The following is a 15,169-nucleotide window of genomic DNA, read 5'->3' on the forward strand; positions in this document are numbered from 1 at the left end:
AATAATAAAAGTCTAATTTTTCAATTTATTTTTATTTCATTAATCTAATTATAATATAAAAGGACAAATACACATTCAAATGTCTTCTTGTTAATATTTCATATTTAGGATGAAATAAATTACGGGGTAAATTTGACCCCACGTTTCAGGAGAGAACTCTTTGTCACCTGGTTCACGGAGGATTAAATTAATTTTTATTGTATATAATATAAAATCTTTATATTAAGAAAGCAGACTTAGAATTATATTCTCATCTAAAACTTTAAAGAAATATATATACCTATAAATAAAAAAAACATAGAAGTTTAACTCGAGCATAATTTATTGTTAATCATATCAGTTTGAAAATATTATATTAAATGCTTGTCAAAATGTATCGATTGAATCCATTTGTTATCGTTTTTTTTACACATAAATACAAATTTTGCAGGTTATACAAGCTGTACAAAATAATACCTACTATAATAAAAAAAGCAATAAAAATTTAATCTTCGAATTTACATATACACGTTATACATTTTCTTATTAAAACGTTTCTCCCGCACATTGTTCTTTATTTTTTACCATCATCAGATTCACGATAAACATTGATAAGATCTTTGACGGTAAATATATGTATAGACGCATTGAAATGGATCGAAAGATTGAGCAGGACTAAGCAGGACGCGGATAATATTGCCCGATATGCGGTCGAGAAAGCTCGGTGCGGAATTAAGATTCCAAGGAGGACGAGTCTCTGGGATCTCGGTATTAGACTAACGCGGGCTTAAGTCCTCAAGATAATTTACCGTTCAAACGTTAACCGGGCACGGGTTGGCTCCTTCGGTCGGGTGCGCGAGCGGATGAGAGAGAGGAGAGGGAAAGAGAAACGGAAACGGAAACGGAAAGAAAGAGAGAGAGAGAGAGAGAGAGAGAGAAGGAGGGAGAAAGAGGGCGAGTAAGTGAGTGAGAGGAGGAAGGGGAGGAAGAAAGGAGAGTAACGTTCTCCTGGGCCTGACAACGCCACGACGGCTCCCGGCTCCCGAGCTTTTTACCCTCGCTGCCGGTGACACATTTCTTGATTTTCAGAACAATGGCGCCATGCGGCAAGGAGGGTGTGTAAGACCGCGTGGTAAACAAGGTAGTACACGTACCTGGCAAGTAAGTACATGAAGCCGAGCGGCGTGGCGCGGAGCGTCGCGTCTCGGCGATTCGAAATGCGCATCGCGTACCGTCACGACGCCGCTCCCACGACGCTCGTAGAATCGAACACGGTGGCCTCGCGAAAATCTGCGGAGAAAAGCACAGGCAAGAGGGATGCCTTGTGCAGGGACCGCCACGGCCTTTAGAACTGCGCGAGCGAAAGAATCTCCTGGGCGACTCCGGTATTCCCTTTACGTTTCTCGTATCTAGATCGGCCCTTCTCTCTTTTTGAATACGAGTCGGGAAAATGACGTTCGGGGAGTATCGAAGTGATCGAGAAAGAGAGGGAGAGAGAGCGAGAGAGATAAAGAGATAGATAGAGGCGAGAAATATTTATCGACGTTATTTGGATTTGGACGATTCGATAGCCTGCGATGGTAATATCGAACGTGTGTGAAGCGTGCGAGCGTTTCCCTTTGACTCCCTTTGGGAACCGGGATGTCTTTCTCATTGGTAATTTTCGGCGTCAGTGAGGTAGAATTCTAATAGCGCGAATTTTAATTAGATTAGAGTTAATTAGATTGTTGGCGTTATATTCAACGTTCATGTAAGCGCAATTAAATTTTGCGTAATTAATTGTTTAGGTATGAATCGGCTCAAAATGTCTTTTTGGGGGAGTCAGTGAGTTTATATTGTTAATAGCTAACTAATTACGCTTCTAATTTTCTAAATATGCAATTAACGATCGATTACATCTCGATTGCGGCGAAATCAGAAATTAAAGAATTTTAACGTCGGAAGATTCGTACATACGATATCGAGGATGAAGAGCCATGTCCTTCGCGCAAGATCCAGGACGGAGCCGACAATGCGATCTGTGTGCTCGATATCGCCGTTTTATCTCAGAATTGACGAGTCCTACGCGGATAATAAGAGAAAGGCGAGCGAAGAAGAGAGAGAGAGAGAGAGAGAGAGAGAGAAAGGCGCTACAGGATGTAGTGGAGAAGAAAGGGAAGAAAGAGCGACAGACGTCTCGTTCTGGCCAGACGTTCTGGACGGAACCATCCGCAAGAGACTTCTGCAAGCGAAGGGATGAACTAGCGCTGGATGATTATTTCGTGGATCTCCGGGATTGAATCCGCGTTGGAGGGTGCTTGAGGGTGCGTCCAGGCCCATCCTTCGAGAATGAGAGTCCGTCGGCTCGGCTTTTCATCCGATACGACCTTCTAGCACCGACTGCGACCGCCACTCCCGGTACGCGGTGTCACGAGCCAGTCCGACGCCGCCGCCAACGTTCCCTCGTTCCCTCCTCTCCTCTCCCCTTCTCCTCCCCCCCACCGTTCCCGCCTATCCCCCTCGCAACTTTACCGCCACCCCCGAAGAAGCTCTTTATCTAACCGCGAATAATCGGACAATTTTCCACGTCACCGCGTTCGCTCGTCTTGCGACGAGCATTCGTCGCGTCTGCCCCCCCCCCCCCCCCTGCCTTTGCGGAAAGTAAAAGGGAATCGAGGATGCCGAGAGGTTATCGTATTTGCCGTGAATCACGAATGCCGTAAGCGTACAACCGCTCGAAAAGCTATCAGTCTTGTTGCTCGTCCATTGAAAGAAAACACGTGACAAGTGCATAGAGCGTTTCAATATTATCGGATGTCTATACATATGGATGACAAGATATTGGAGGATAAAGTGACATTTGTTTTAATAGCGAATCGATGATTGTTTTACATTGAGAATTACAAAGATATTTGACAAATTCATTTTTAAGATTAATCTTAATAGAGAAAAAGATCTTGAAATACGCATACAACAAATTGAAACAAAGTTTGCTTTTTTATCTAATTAATTTAATTAAACTTATTTTGAGAGATTAAACTTATTTTGAAAGACATATTTTATTCAAGAGTTTTTTTATTTATTTAGTAATATGATACAAGTGGAATTTTTTTTCAATTTTAATAGTTTTTAAAATTTTATTTTATTTTATCGTTATTGTTCTACATACGCATAAATAACCAAAATTTGTAGGGTAAACTCGGATAAGATGGCCATAGTTTTTTAAAATGCAAAAAACATACTTTTATTTTTTAATAGTGCTTGGCATATTATATCTTCACTGAAGCTTAAATTACGTAATATTATCGAAATTAAAAGGATATAAATATTTAATAGAAATAGGCCATAGGGATGGAAAGATGGCCATAATATTTATAAAAAGATAGCGAAAACGAAAATAAAAATTATAGGTCATACAACAATTTACATATCTTTATAATATGTCTAACGTCGATTACGATAGTTTAACTGTAATTTATTCGACGTTGTAACAGTTTTTAGTGGACAAATGAAAAACTTTGCAGGTAGTCAAAAATAAAAATGTGATTTAAGATTCACAATATCGTTATTTCGAATAATGCATAATGCACATAAACTACTGTAAATATCGATTATCTTTGATAATGACTAAAAAAGCTCACTATGTAGCGATTATTGAAAAAATTACAGCCTATGGCCATCATACCCTAGTTTTCATTATCCTACAATTATTAGATAGATATATATATATATATATATATATAATAAAATCATATTTATAAAAAAATTGTAGATTACTTTTTAATTTAAAAAGACGTCACTTTTTGTTGTATATATAAAATACTAAAAATTACAAATGTTTTAAAATGTTATAAATAAATTATCCGTAAAAGTAAATTTACGAAAGGAGATGTGCAAACGAGAAAAACATACACACAGTTCCTTTTCATGTCCAATTACTTTTTACGAGTTAGGAATACTTGACATGTTCATATTCCTCCGATAAAGGATTGTTAAAGAAGTGCGGAATACATTCAAGCGGGTGTCCAAGAAAGTTTTCTGTACCCATATAATGTGAATTCGGCGTCGGATAGGACGCGACCGAAATTTTAATCAGCCTGCGAGAGTATCTTGGCGACTCTCTGCTCCAGTTTCGGATCCGCGTTCCGGAATGTCAGGGTGAATCAGTCAAGGGGTCGAAAGACGCGGCGCGATTCTATTTAGCGGCACGTCGTTTGACGGGGTTTATTGGGGGTGCAACAGGTCGGGTTAGACTGGAGTGTGTTCTCTCACCACCATCATTAGTCAACGTCACCACCCGGCTCTCTCTCTGTGTACCTACCTCCACGCGCTCGGCTCCGTTCTCTCTGTTCCACCCGCCCGTCCTCTCCGCCTCTGTCTCCCTCTGTATCTATTACCGGTATAACGTCGACTACTAAATCGCCCGGCGCCTCCACCAGCCGCTCGGTCATGCGTGCGACTTCACCTCGAAATCGCGGAAATGTTTCGAAACGGTTGGTTCAACTAACTGTTTTACTGACGCGATTCCTATAAAACAAGATTGCGTTGATGTACTGGAACTTTAGTTTCTTATCTTTCATTAAAACTTGTTTAATCCATTTATAGAGAAAGTAATCTTTACATAGAAAAAAATTATTATTATATTTGTACAATTGATAACATTGAAAGTGTTGAACAAACGTTTATTATAACTAGTGATTTTTTTTTGCATTTCTAATATATATTATTAATTGATTTTAGTGTCTTTTCCTCTCTTCTCTCTTTTTTTGTAATAAAAACATGAAATAAAAATTAGGTACCATCATACTCATGCTAGTATATGCAAGTATATACAATTAAAACATGAGAGAAAATTGATAATTTATTATCCCTCTCTTGTTAATCTTGATTATCATACAAACATCTGACGTTAATGCCGTTTGCATTTTGCATCGCTATGACTCGGAATAACTTTGGAGAGCTTATTCAAATTTTCGTAAGCAGAAATCCTAATACCCGAAATAGTAGCTTGCAGCTACCTTTCCAACGCGATCGCCACCGAAACGTCTCGCTAAGACGCACGATTGTTAAACCACGCGCCGGGTATCGTAACACCGGAAAAGCAGTAACGATACCTCTACAGGCCTCTCCCTCGTGTCGGATCGCGTAATCCCGGCAGGATCATCCCATTGTTGTTAGTCCACGTGTGGATACGAGCTTTGGAGTTTCACGAGCAGAAGCCACACACTCGCCGCCTACTCTCTCCCGGCCATATTTCCCGCGCGTTCTCTCTGTGTCCCCAGTAAGTATAAGCTCTTTCCAACAAATCCACCACCTCATTTAGTGCCACACCGGAGATTAGCGCGAAAGCCTTCTTCTTGTGTCGCGCAACACGTCTGACCACGTATACGCGCGCGCTACTATATGCTAATTCTTCGTGGCCGCCCGTAATAACCGGGACACATTCTCATTTTGCTACCCGCAAAACCAGTCGACTGTGCGAGCGCCACTCCTTAAACTTTCCGCAAATACATCCTCTTCTTCCTTACGCATTTCGACTCTTTAGTTACTGTACGTGTTTTCATTACGCACATTTATTAACAACTGCGGCTGCGTATTTTTTCTTTTTTTTTTTTTTTTTTTTTTTTGTCATTATTCTGATGAGTAACATTTTTTATGACTAAATATTATTAATTTTTGTAATAAGTTTTATTTAATGTATATATATATATATATATATATATATATTTTTTTTTTAATTGTCATAATCAATATTTTGATTAAAACAGAAAAGAAATTATTTTTATTAAAACAATATTTTTATTAAAACAAAAGAATTAGTTTAAATCTTTTAATTTTAAAATAACTGAGCATTTTATCAGCTTTTAAGCGATGAAAATATATGTTCACCGAATACAAAGTTTAGTACGTAATAAATGTACAAATTTGAATGATATTTATTATGGATTTATGAAAGTTTTTTGTACTCGAAGAAGAAGAGTTGCAAGAAACCTTTATAACTGTATAAAAGAACCGTATTAAAGAAAAACTATACAGATAAAAGGATTGTAAAATTTAAACATTAAATTAACTTTTGACTCTTTCTAGTAGCTATATATTTTGCGCGTGATAAAAATAGACTTGAAAAATTTATTAAGCCAATTGCAGCGCATGTAATATTTTGTTTAAAAAATTTAAATATAAGCTGACCATCTCATTAATCCGATCATCGTTGTGCATGTATGTATATATTCCGATTATTACTCATTTTCCCTGAAATACAAGGTCGTAATTTGTACGACTATCGAGAGAATTATAATCAATATCTGAAAACGTCATCACGCGTGTACCATGCAAATATTAATTCTATTTCGTTGAATTTTTCATGAATTATAAAACAAATGTTTTTAACAAGCTTGTTAACTGGATTATCGACAGAATATTGGGCAAATTTAATTAAAAGTTTTAAAAAATATTTAGCATTAAAAAGTACAACAAAGTACTCGATTATATTAATACATATTTGAAGTTGTCATTTAATATCACTTTTAAAATGCTATTATTTAATAATGTTCAAAATGATATACATTGTTAACTAATTGATTATACGATATACGTTTAATAAATGACGTACTATAAGATGGAGACTGCAAAATCCTTCGACGTGGGGAACACATCTATTAAGTGTTTCTTCATTCTACAGCAAGAAAATTCTTGATCAAAGCTGATACTTTTGAATTCATAGACCGACGTACGGATTTGCACGTGTAGGCTTTGTAAAGTCAAGTAATTCTAGCGTGATCGGATCGGAGCTAGCCTTGGTGCCAGGAAGGTTGAAAGCCGCTGTCAACATCTCTCAATGGACACAGCGCTGTCTGGCCCGTAAACCTTGTTATCAACCACCGGCCATTAGGGGTCCAAGGCGACAAAATGCCGAGCAAAGTGCCATCTTTCCCGAATAATTACGCTCCATATTGTCGATGCTACCGCGGCCCACGTACCTTCCTTATCCGCTTGCTTGAATTAGGAAAGCGGGGAGCTTAACGATTTCAATTGAGGACGTTACCAACGCTTTCTCAAAGCGTGCGCGTGAATTAAAACGCGCGCTTAAAAGCGCGCGTCCTTAAAAGCGTGCATAAACAGGACGGCGATAATGTAATATATTTCAGAGACATCCGGCGCGCGCCGCGACGGATAAACGTTCTCGAAAGCGTGCACTTTAAACGCAAGGAGAACTCGTGTCGTATCTTTCGACTTTATCTTGCTTCACTATATCTTCAACGCGGAGCTTTTGTCTTGAAATTGAGCATCGAGCATTTACGGCAGCAATGTCAAAAATGCTATTCGTATTTTACACAACAATTTTATATTAATCTTTCGTGATACAAATATCGTAACAATTTCTCTAAAAGAGAAGAATTTCTTTCGTCAATATTTCATTTGTCAAAAATCTTTCATCTTTTATCGCGCGATATATCGCAGATTCTTGTCCAAAGTTGACTAAAATAATTCATACATTTTCATTTAAAAACAATGATTTCTCTTGTCGAAATAATTTATAATATGTATATTTGCGAATACATTTTCAAAAATTACCACTTTTGCATGTATTAAATCTCTTTTTATAATCAAATCGTCATAGTAATTTTTTCAATGACTTCTTTGTAAAATAACGTAGACTAATTTTATAATTTATAATTTACAATTTATATCGATTCATTCAGGTGCGAGATAATACATTTGAAAAGTCATACGCGTAAAATTTTATCCACATTACGCGCGCAGATTTTTCAACACAGTAGTGTAATAATTCGGTAATGAGGTTGTGCAGAGATATAGAAATTGGGGTTGTTTGAGGGTCGCTCGCGCCGCTGGCGGCGATTGCCGCGTTGTTTGAGGGCGGCTCACGCTGCCGGCGGCGGTGGCGGCGGCGGTGGAGGCGGCGGCGGCGGCAGTAGCAACACTAGGGGGGAGTGGGCGGATAAGGGTAGGGGGTGCAAACGCCTGTCGACCCATCGCTCATACCACGTTTCTCGTACACACGCTGATCTAGTTGTATTTATGCCGGCAGTGAATCACGTCGAAGGTTTGATTTGTCGATGGCTTTTATGGACGGGAATTAACGCGTGCAGCGCTTCGCATTTTGTTACTGCAAATGCTCACCACCCTCCCTCCCCCCCCTCCACCCCTATTCAACCCCACTCGCCCGTTCCCATCCTCTTTCGGCCACTCCAACATTTCCGAATGACCGGTAGTCGCTCGATGATTTGTACTTCCACTTTGCCAATTTTTTTAATGCGGAAACAGCGGTCGAACGAGCGTTGCTATTGCGTTGCTTTTTTCAACGCTATATTCGATCAATAATGATTTAAATTATTTTTCGGCTACGCTACTATACGCGAAGATGACGAATTGCGAAATACCGCCAGAATTCATATCAGGTTAATTAATATTTGTTTTTGTAAAAAAAAATGTTGGCTACAAAAAAAACTCAACTACAATAAAGCACCTGTTGAAAGATTGACTTGTTAATTGAACTTAAATATTAAAAACACTAGTACAATAGTCTCATTAATTTCATTGTTGAGAACATATTCTCGGAGGTAAAAGACATTTACTTTACATATTCTGCATTAAGATACCGTCTATGCTTTTCTACGTGATATCACAGCGATGGACGCTTTAATTTATAACTTGCGTTAATTAAAAAGATTTATGGCAATCTCCCTTCCGAATTATTCTTATCGGTATCATTTGGAGATTTTCCGGCCCTTTTTGCTCGAGTGAGCGGTTGTTTCCTCATCCCTATCACCGTGACTGGCAGCGAGGTCATAGAAGGGGGATCGCGTTTAAGCTTCGAGAAGAAAAACCCCGAAAGAAACAAGACTGTTGGACGACGCTCGTCCCTTCGTCCACCGCGCATCAGAGTATTTCTCGCTCCGCACTCTTGCTCCGTGCGCATCGGAAGGACCCATAAAACCAAGTGGGGTGGAATAACAATAAACTATCCTTATAAATCTTGTCCGGGGACACCGGGCGGTTTCGATAGCGCAGCCGATTATCTTGGGAAATGCGTTTTCTTTCGCGAAACAGAAGCTCACTACAATAAGGTTACGGCCGATGAGAGGGAGAAAAGAGCTTAAATGAATATCAGGCTTGATTTGCTTAATATTTATGAGTCTTTATAGAGTGCCCCTTAAATTTCTCGCAATTTTTATCTTCCCTGTAAAGGTGAAAACGATATTTCTTTTATTAAAATGAAACTAAAATTGATCGGTATTTTCAGTTTTTATTTTTGTACGCCACTTATTTAGCATAAATTTTGTCAACAAAATTTAATATAGATTAGAAAAAAAATGATTACAAGAGATTTTTAACATAAAAAATTTATCATATTTATTAAACTTTTTCACATTAAATATGATGTATTGTTTCTCTCTCAAAATTGAAAAATTAATCTTTTTAAAAATCATACTTTTAAGGATATTGTAAGAAAATTGTTCAAATATACGATTCATTAATTTCATAGGATAAAAGAACGATCAGTATGGTATGTAGAAAAAAGTTTACTTGGCACATCCCGGTGCTCCATCGCGAGTTATGGAATGTGAGCGAATCGCGCGACAGAGCTGCGTGCTTGATTTCCATCTGTTGGCCGAAGCCAGTGGAGGGAAATAAAATAATCGACGTTGCGTCAGTTTCGATCGAACCGGCCACCCCACCATCCGCCCATCGAGAGCCGCCACCGCCGCTGCCGCCGCCGCCGCCGCCGCCGCCGCCGCCGCCGCCGCCGCCGCCGCCGCCGCCACCGCCACCGTTGCCGCCGCCACCCCTCGCGAATAGTTCGGAGGTATAATATGCGGTGCTCACGGTGATTTATAGGCACGTGATATTTCGATACAATGGCAGCAGTAGTGGTGGCCGATGGTGGGACCCGCGGGAGAAAGGGAGTGGAAGGAGAGAGGACCGCGGCAGGAATGGGGAACAGAGAGGACAGAGAGGAGGGTAACTTTGGGCTGAGAGGTTACCAATGTGTGTCGAGCTTGCAAAATGAATGCCCGCGTTTCTTGCCCCGTGGACTCTATCATGTTGCTACCATACACGCCCCGCCTGCTGCTTGGCTGCTGGCAGAGGGAGACGGGGGATACGGGAGTCGGGATGCAGGAGGAGACTCTCTCACTTATCTCGCGGTCCGTAAATAATAAAAATATAGACATTACGCGCGTATATCAATGCGCGGCCGCGTTCGAGGTTCACTTTGCGTTTTAAGATAAATTCGTCCGCCGCCGCGCGATCCTACCCCCCACCCCCCCCCCCCACTCCTCGAAAAGCCGAGTTTCGAGAAGTGAATTAGATGAGGGGTGAAAGGAGACGAAGGTCGTAAAAAAAGAAAAAAAATGGTAAACCGCCGCAGGGGCTCGCTCGCAGGGGCGCGCATCGATTCTTCTCTCGCTTCTCGTCTCGCTTCCCTAGCGTGATAATGCTCTGCCTCGTTTGCGCGCGGTCGGTCGATCGAATCGAAACTTCGCGAGTTAATTTGCACGACGAGTTGGACGAATTGACGGGGTCGACGGCGATGCCGTCGATATTACTTGGCCGTTCGTTTTATCGGCCTAACAATAACCCGTTAATCTGTCCCTCTGTGTCTTGCAGTCGGACAGTTTCTATAACCTAGATGCAACAACTCGCGCGAGACGTAGCTACAAAGAACTCAATTATTGGGCCGAGCGACGCGGATCCGATGAAATTGTCAAGATCAGGAAAAAAGGACAAGTCGGTAGCGCGCACGGTCTATATATCGAGCCTTGAAGAATCGCCATGGACTTTTTTTTTTAACGTTACGTCAACCAGAAGACCGACGTCGTATCTGATACAAATAATTCTTTATCGACTTCCGTGAGGGGTGCGGCCTATATATCCGAAGGACATGACCGCGCGGATATCATACAAGTTACGATCATACAGTTACTTTCTATAGAAATAAACCATCGCTATTATATCTTGCTTTAAGACTTTTTTTTTTAATTTAGATTGTAATTGATTTTAGATGTAATTACTTGATTATTGGAAACATTACATGTGTAACAATCGATGAGTAATGAATATAGAGTGGTGTGAAATGTAATAATTATTATCAAAAATATTTTAATTAAAAATTTCTCTTTCTCTCTTTATCATGAATGTAAAAAAAAAAACAAAAATAAAGATTTAATGTAAAATAATAATATATTAAATAGAAATACAACTTACTCTTATTGTTAGTAGAAATAAATTCAAACGTAAAGATCATTAATTAGATAGCGTGTTGTTATAATCCCAGAGCAGATACTAACAATGAGATAAATAGAGAGATTAAATATCCCAGGCGAATGTAATCTAAGTTGAATAAAGACGGACAGGTCCTTCTGTTTCGGAAGGGAAAAGACTGGCAGGCCGCGACCCTTCTTATTTTACGTCCGGGTGGAGGTCAATCGAGGAGACATCGCCGTTTCGCGTCGCGACGTGCGAGCGGCAAAGGAAGGCATCGGCAATCCGCAGCCGCTTTATAAACTATTCCTGTTGTCTCCTTGGGTATTATTCCGGGTGCTGATTTATCGGCGCCATTAATTAACGGGCGCGCCTTTATTCGTACGAAAGGGACGCACCTATTGCTCACCGGTTAGACGCCAATTCAGTGCCATTGTTCTTGCGTCGTTCACACACATACAGATACAGATCCGTAGACACACACACACACACACACACACACACACACACACACACAGATTCACATAGATTCGCGAAAGCGCGTAGGATACGCAGTCACACATAGCGAAACGGGCGAGGTGGCGCGCGCGCGAGCGCGACGATAATTTTTCCGAGTGAAATAAAGTCAGGAAAAGCGCAAGCACATCGGTGGAGAACGTCCCCCGAAAGGGTGGAAGAGAACGGAAGGGAAGAATGGGAGAAGTCCGAAGTGGGCGGGCTCGTAAACGCCGTGAGAAATATTTTTCCACCCGCGAAACAGCCTTCGCCTCCATCCTTCCTCTCCCTCCCCCTCCCCCTCCCCCTCCCCCTTCCCCTCTATCTCCTGTTCTTCGGTTCGCCTAGGCGAGTGTGGACACTTCTTTTGAAATAATGCTTCGGATATGGCGACGATACGAATAAATCGCCGAGCCAAGACTAACGTGGAAAGGGTAGGAGAGGCGGCGAGTGGCGCAACGGGACGTGGCGAAATAAAAAGGGGACGAAGGAATCGCTTTTAAATCGATAATTCGCGCGGGAACACATGTACCCCACGTGCAATCTCACCTACGCATAACTTCGCGCCTCGCGCGCGACTTTTTAACCACGCGGATAAAAAACGATCCCGCGTACGTGCGTATCAGCGTACTGATGTTCGTTTTGCATTTTCAAGTCTAATAAAATTGTTCAAACCGCCTTGGTCATTTTTCCGCGGAGGGGATGAAAGAGTTAGAGTTTCTGACTTTTGCACGAAAATGGCACGGTTGACCTCGGACTGAACCGTAATGATTTTTCCGTTCCCCTCTTGCCCCTTCCTGCGTGGGCGTTTCGTCGGGGAAGAAGAACACTCGCAGCCGGCTAATTAAATATGGATGGCGATATCCAGCTGGAGAGAGTCGACGGCGGGGAGCGAGCGGCGTTAACCCTTTTCGCGGCAATTAGCACGGGAGCCTCGTTTACTCCTGTTCACGAGGCGGAAGCCGGCTGGATTATTTCATCCCACGTAATATCGCGTTGTAATGTTCGTTGCCGGGTGTTTGAAATTGTTTGCCCCGCGCCTTCTTCACTGCCGTTTGCCTTGTCTTACAGCGCGCAAAACGTTAGTCATTTCTTCTTTCTTTCTCGCCACCGACCGCACGTCTTTTGCACGGATTTTGTATACCTAGGGATAACCGCAGGAGGCATATTTATATACAATTTCATCTGACAATGAAAAAAAAACTGTTAAATCGCGATTAGAGAGAAATTGTAATTAAAAAGGAATGAAACATTCAATCAAAGTTTGATTAAAATAAATTTAAATTTCTGTTTGTTATAGATCTTAATTTGCGAATTTGCGATGAAAATTATATAGTGAAAATCAAATGTCGGGCATCTAAATAATGGGTTTATAAAACAAATGACCGAGTTGGCGAACTTGTCTTGATGAGATTTATTTTTTCGCATGTTAATATACATGAATTTTAAATACAATCGATAATGTACGATCGACATTCTCGCATGTATATTCGTCGCGAGAAAGTATCACCGGCGTTTGGCTCGCGCCGCGGATGTTTTATAGAAAATTATTGGTGGACGCCGACGGGCAATATATATTTTTTTATTGCTTTATCTCTCTCACGCGCGCGCGCGCGCGCCGAGTCACACGTAAACTTTGGCCGATGGAACTGTATTCTGTCTCTCCGCTTGTCCATCAGCTTTCTGTCAAAGGTACGTACATGGGCGCGCGGTATCGGCCGATATAATGATAGTTCACTGAAATTTTCCGCGCATTATTCGAGACGTAACACATGCTCGTTGTAGCGCGTAATTCGTCCGGACCGGTGGTTGACAGGTGACAGGCCTGACGCGGGCTAGCACGTGACATCTGTCAACTGTGAATGTTTCGAGCGCTGACGGGCGCGTGCTGAACGCTGGGTGACGTTGTTATCGCGTCGACAGTGCCGAACGATCTAATGAGGTTCGATGGAGAGCGGGAAAAAGGAGGAAACAAATAAATCCACAATGATAAGGTAAAATCGAGCGACGCGACCCGAGAGTTGGGACGATCCGGATTTTCAGAGTGACATTTCTACCATGTGTTGCGTCGTATTCGAGTGTGACCCAATCAGTTCTAAACAAATAAATTTTGCGACCGCAAGGCAAAAAAAAAGTGAATATATTTCATGATCCGCGATGTTGAATAGCGTAGAGCATATTTTATTTCATTTGATCTTTAAAAAAGCTTTACGGAAAAATGTTTAAATAATAATGTATGAATTATGTATTTTAAAACGAATAAACGAATAAACTTTTGGATTTTTTAATAAATTCCAAAATAATTTTTCACAAAAGAAAACTTTCTAGGAGATTATTCGTCGCAAATTTAAATTTTTTAAACATTAAGTACAATATTTTAGTAAAGGTTATTAAGGAGTCGGAAATTAAATTTTAATTGAAATTACGGCCAGTTACAAACTTTTGTAGAAGAAAAATAATTTAATTGCAATGTTTTTTGTTCAACGAATAAAATAGCGTAGAAAAATACGCCAAACATTTGTCACGATATATTCTCAACAGATAAATGTATCAATTTAAACAAAGTATGGTACCTATGACAATAGCCTGATTCTTCTTTTCTGGCACATCCATTGATTCGAGTACTGGAACTGACCAGCTGCGTTTACGCATCTCGAGTGCGTGCACATGGAGGGTTGCGGAAAAATGCATGGGGAATGTAAACGGTTCGCAGAACAGGGGTGTGAATGGAGAAGGGATAGGGGGTGTACGCCACACAAGGGGCAACAAAGGGGTGAAGGCACGGGCAGAGAATATACAGGAAAGAGAAGAGAAGGGAAAGAGAGGAAAAGAGAGAGAGAGAGAGAGAGAGAGGCCGTTATTTGTCACGGTAAGCGGCCTTTCTCGCAGTATTATTTCCCGCAAAGTGTTATTAACTGCGCTCATATTTTGCCTTTTTCTACCGTTTCCTTGTTGCTCCTTTTTCCCTTTCGTTCTGTCGCTGTTCCTTTTTTGTTTTTAATCGTTAATAGCGCCCGTTCATTTCGGCGCTTAAGCGCCCGGCGTCACGCGTAGTTATTTAGCTGAAATTTTAGTGCGACTACGTTACGCTTTTCCACGACTCTGCTGTGTGTGCAGGATGTCCCAGAATCGGTACCAGACCAAAGAGGATCCGGGAAAATAGATTCCTCACCAAGAAAATAGATGAACAAAAATGTATTTTCAGTTAGGTTTGCGTGATCGAATTTATTTATTTTTTGTTTTTTTTTTCTCTCTACAAGCCATTTTTTGAGATCAGCGGTTAACCTGTCAACGATGAACCGCTTAAATGCCGCAATGAGAATGCGACGTGAAAGTTAAGGGGAAAGCGTGAAAGAAAAAGAACGGTCTCTACGGAATCCTCGCCGGAGATGATAAATGATCCGCACATCAGCTGGAAAATGCGGGTGTGCTCGCGGACTCCGTTGACTGAATCAAACCACTATCAATCACGTCGACTACGCTACGCGCC

General features: G+C 41.0%; 1 protein-coding gene across 2 annotated transcripts in view; it reads left to right on the top strand.

Annotated features, from left to right (window-relative positions):
• The window catches only part of LOC140670888 (uncharacterized), a 376,593-nt gene that overhangs the window by 1,580 nt on the left and 359,844 nt on the right, over positions 1-15,169 (top strand). The window lies entirely within an intron of this gene.

The sequence above is a fragment of the Anoplolepis gracilipes genome, chromosome 1 (genome assembly GCF_047496725.1).
Source record: "Anoplolepis gracilipes chromosome 1, ASM4749672v1, whole genome shotgun sequence".
Taxonomy (NCBI): Eukaryota; Metazoa; Arthropoda; class Insecta; order Hymenoptera; family Formicidae; genus Anoplolepis; species Anoplolepis gracilipes.